The sequence below is a fragment of the Gadus macrocephalus genome, chromosome 16 (genome assembly GCF_031168955.1).
Source record: "Gadus macrocephalus chromosome 16, ASM3116895v1".
Lineage (NCBI taxonomy): Eukaryota > Metazoa > Chordata > Actinopteri > Gadiformes > Gadidae > Gadus > Gadus macrocephalus.
The window spans coordinates 7,668,101-7,673,433 of NC_082397.1; positions in this window are offsets into that span (position 1 = coordinate 7,668,101).

A 5,333-nucleotide genomic window follows, 5' to 3' on the forward strand; every position below is an offset into this window, starting at 1 on the left:
CCGACAGTGACTAATGAGACGGGTTCTAACGCAGCGCCACCGGGCTTGGGTAGACGGCTCAGCTACAGATTCCCCACCGTTGTCCAGGTAACAGCGAACCATGACCCAGGAAGCTGGTGATGCCCGCATCGTCTGTCTGAGGCAGAACTCAGTCTGTCTCAGGGACTAATGCCCTTGACTGAGATTTCGGCATTTCTGAAACCATTGAGACTTCCTTTTCTTAGTATACAGCAGAAAGCAAAGTTACTGATGCTAGCTAAGTACTGCGCATGCATAAGTGGTGTCGGCCCTGCCTCATACGGTGTGTGACAAAAGAAAAGATGAGACAATGAATGAAACTGGGTCCCTCTAGTGGGCAGGTAGGGAAAGTACAGGTTATATACAATGATAGGTTTTAATTGATGCGAAAACCTACACAAAACTCAGAACAGGATACATACATTTATTCTTAAAATTCTTTAGTTTCGGGCTTCATAATATCTGTTTCCTTTCTGCAATACAAATGAAGAAGAGCAAACCACCGTTTATTGTGTTATTTCCCTTAATTTCCCTTAATTTCCCTTCAACTAGTTGCATACTTCCACCAACATGTTTGTGTGGTGACGGGGAGCATGCATTGTTGAGCTGTGTCACGTCGTTCACTTGTTGTTTGTGTTCTATCCCAGTCCACTTCAGTGAGTTTGAACATTCCACTGGAACTAGCATTCATTCATCGCTTATTTAATGAATTAATTTATGGAGGACTCAGTCCTGGACACACACACTGGAATGGGGTTTGCAGTATAAAGGGGAGGTGTGTGTGTGTGTGTGTGTGTGTGTGTGTGTGTGTGTGTGTGTGTGTGTGTGTGTGTGCGTGTGCGTGTGTGTGTGTGGGTTTGTGTTTGTGTGTGTGAGTGCAGCAGGACATAAGAATTGTTAGATTGATCCAAGCTGTGTGTGAGTGCTGTACACCAGTAAACAGTGAATATTAATGTTGATCTTCACCTCAAGCAGAAACAGAACTCTGTCTGAGCTTTAATGGGTCAGTGGGGCGGCCGTGCGTCAGTAATGCATGTTGTCTGTGACCTTTGTCCAAATTGCCCATCTATATGTAAATGGCTTGGGTTTTATTTAGCTGCATAATGAAAGTGCCACTAAGGTCCCATACCGTCTTCAATACTGACTACTATTCTGGGTGTCACACTTATTTAGTCCATTTAGCTCAACTTCCTGATATCCAGTCTGATATCCATTTGGTAATATGTCCCTCCATTTCATGGACGTGACCTAGATATGTTCCTCTTTTTCGCTCCAAAGATCTATAAAGTATGCATAAGGCCTCCTTCAGCCTGGGTCTGGATGCACGTCCCACCCTGAGCGCTTGAGATGCACCTGGTTCAGCCTGCCACCAGGGGGCAGACATTCGTCAGGAGAGTGTCTTGTCAGATACACTCTCTGTCTGGAAGGGCTTCTATGTGTTCGCTGACGCTGACTCAGTAGTTCACTATACTATGACTATGTTTGTGAGGTGCACTTTCACCAGAAAAGCTTCAGGAGGTTGTTGTAACATTTTTATCAAGTCGATACTGAGCAAGTTGTCAGTGTACCCAAGACTTTCAGTGTGTGTGTGTGTGTGTGTGTGTGTGTGTGTGTGTGTGTGTGTGTGTGTGTGTGTGTGTGTGTGTGTGTGTGTGTGTGTGTGTGTGTGTGTGTGTGTGTGTGTGCGTGCGTGTGTGCCTTGCGTGTGCGTGTCTGTCTGTGTCAGTGTGTGTTACCCTGCTACAGAGGAATCATACATGGCTATTAGTGTAATTGAACACCCATCTCCAGAACAGCCGAGCACCTTGAATTATTCACCTGCTGCCGTGGTAGGGCCTGATGTACGCAGGCCACAGAGACATGACATCAGCCTGTCCACCTCACTACCACACACCTCACATTCGATAGCATGGAGAAGAAGCCCTCCATTAAGGAGTTAGTTATGTGGGCTTTAATGTAGCACTGTTGTTGCGTTACTGCCACACCTTTGTGTTGCTAATATTCTATTGTGTTGTGTTGATAAAAAACGGTTGCTTTTCGAACATACTCTTGTTGTTAAGGAAACACTTTTATTGTGTTGCTAACATGTATTGTTGTGTTGCCTGGATGCCATTGTTATGTTGCTAGCATAGTATTGTTTTGTCGCTAACATAGTATTGTTTTGTCGCTAGCATAGTATTGTTTTGTCGCTAACATAGTATTGTTGTGTTGCTAACATAGTATTGTTGTGTTGCTAACATAGCATTGTTGTGTTGCCCGGATACCATTGAAGCATAGTATTGTTTTGTCGCTAACATATTTGTTGTGTTGCTGGCATAGTATTGTTGTGTTGCTACAAAGTATTGTTGTGTTGCTAACATAGTATTGTTGTGTTGCTCTAACATAGTATTGTTGTGTTGCTAGCATAGTATTGTTGTGTTGCTAACATAGTATTGTTGTGTTGCTAATTCAGCATTGTTGTGTGCTAACATAGTATTGCCTGGCTACCATCGTCGTGTTACTAACTGCTTACTTGTGATGCTCTGACTTGTGAAGATGTTGTGCTTGTGTCTGATGTTCTTTGGAAAGTCGGCGGTGTTGTGCAGCGCTTAACTTGTGCTCTTGCTCCAGTATTGATCGTATACGTTGTGATTGTTCTCAGCTCTTTTATTATCATCCTGATAATTATAAAATGATACCAGCCTATAATGTCCTGATCCACATACTGCTTCAGCAGTGTCGTTTTATGTGCTGGTTTCTCGGTCAGGTTCAAAGTGAACACAGAAACTGGATAGGTCTGCTGCAACATTAAACTTCTGTGTAACTTAAACATCATTGGTCACATGTGCTGGCCAACAAGCTAAATGCTTGGCACAATGCCGGTCCATCGCAATGTCCCGAAAAGTCACATATCAACTTTATATTGAACTGACCCATAATAAGTAGACCGGACATTTCAAACTTCATTTAAAGTGTTTTTTGTGTACAGCAAAGAAAAATCCTTGTCAACGAAACACCACAACAATAAAAACAACAAATCAGTCATTGAAAAAATCACAGAGATACGACACATAAATGGTGGTAGTTTCTGCCTAATGGTGGTCCGGTCTGCTTAATGGAGCTCCATTCTGCTTAATGGTGGTCCAGTCTGCTTAATGGTGGTCCACTTGTGGTCTGCCAAGTGGACCATTAGTTCAGTAGAGCCTCATTGATTTTTGTTGAGCCCAGGTCCCCAGGCATATACTACCGGTCAGATAGTTTACTGTATGATGTACTGTACTGTGTTTAAACTGTGTTGTGTAAATCTGGGATGGGAGGCACTTTCTTGGACGCTGGTATGGCTGATAGAACACAAATGGCTGTGCTCACAAATCTTCACTTACAAGTGGGTCATAATAAATGTACTGTACCCTTCACATCACATGCAGCCAGCCGTTATCCTTCCTCAATACAATCACAAACGCTGTTCTATATATAGTTTGGGGGAGCTTAAATATATTAGATTGTTTCTTTAACTTTGATTGCGATCAATACCCCTTTGTGGCAGCACAGATTACATGCTATCAGCGAGATTCAGACTCCCAACGTTGATAACACACTTCCGCGGGTTTGATTCCCTGTCATTGTTAGGACCTTGTTTCCACCCGGATCTCTGCAGGTAAATCTGTGATGGGGGACTGATCGGAGGTCGGGTAGAGACCGCAGCGCCACATGTAAGATACACTCATCTGATAAGAAACTAGAGGAGGCACCAGAGCATGGCGAAGGGGGAGGGAGGAGGGGGAGAGAGAAGGAAGGAGGGAGAAGGGGGGGAGAGAATGAGGGAGGGAGGAGGAAGAGAGAGAAGGAGGGAGGGAGGAAGGGGAGAGTGAAGGAGGGAGGGAGGAGGGGGAGAGAGAAGGAGAGAGGATGGAGGATGAGAGGAGGGGGAGAGAAGGAGGGAGGAGGGGGAGAGAGAAGGAGGGAGGGAGGAAGGAGGGGAAAGATGAGGTGTAGGGGAGAGAAGGAGAAGAAGGAGGGGTGGGGAGAAGGAGGGAGGGAGGAGGGGGAGAAAAGGAGGGAAGAGGGGGAGAGAAGGAGGGAGGAGGGGGAGAGAGGAGCAGAGGGAGAGAAAGAATTGGGATGATGATTAAGGTGAAACGGGAAAGAGTCAGCGGTGTAGATAGAGCTGAAGGAGAGGCAACGAGGATAAGCCTGGAAGACGGATAAAGAGAGAGAGAGCATGGACAGGGCCGTTTTAAATATTACAACTGTTGGTTCCTGATAGTGGTGTGTTGGCCCCAGGTGCCCTTCCTCTGAAGAGAGAGAGAGAGAGAGAGAGAGAGAGAGAGAGAGAGAGAGAGAGAGAGAGAGAGGGGGAGAGAGAGGGAGAGAGAGAGAGAGAGAGAGAGAGAGAGAGAGAGAGGGAGAGAGAGAGAGAGAGAGAGAGAGAGAGAGAGAGAGGGAGAGAGAGAGGGAGAGAGAGAGAGAGAGAGAGAGAGAGAGAGTGTGTGTGTGTGTGTGAGAGAGAGAGACATATGGACTCTATGGTTTGTGGTGTTATGTTCAGGTAGCCCTGAGTCCTGTTTCCCAGATGGAGTATTTAGATGATTAAACGGACACACACATGCACCCCCCCCCCCCCCCCCCCCCCCCTACACACACACACACACACACACACACAGTATCTCCTCATACTTCAACACCCACTAGCGTAGTAACACAAACCTAACAGTAACCTCTTACATGTTCCTCTCTAAAATATTAACAGAAGAGGAGTGAAGAACATTTGTGTCGAGTTAAAGAAGGAGAGGAGGAGAGCAGGGAGCATGAGGAGAAGGGCTGAACGTCTGTGTCTCTGGTGTCATCATATAAGTGTGTGTGTGTGTGTGTGTGTGTGTGTGTGTGTGTGTGTGTGTGTGTGTGTGTGTGTGTGTGTGTGTGTGTGTGTGTGTGTGTGTGTGCGTGTGTGCCTGTGTGGGTGTGTGGGTGTGTGCGTGTGTGAGTGCGTGTGTGTGTGTTTGTTTAAATGACAGGACATCACACAGACATTGTATTGTTGTCTCATTCTGTTCTGCTCTGTGTGACTCCTGGATATCCTCATTTGCCATCGTTTAACCAAAAATAAACTCTTTGAACCTTTGAAAATGATTTAACTATCAGCTTCTTACTGAAACCTCATTAGATCCAGGAAGCACTAGTATCCCAAATGTAATCAAGTACTTATTTTCCTGATCTTTTATCTCTGCAAACGTTATACTGTCACTACTGGCCACCCCCCAATGCCCACTGCTTAGGAGACACCTGATGAGGAAGTGACATCACGTTGCCATTGGCAACCATAGAAGTTGTCTGGC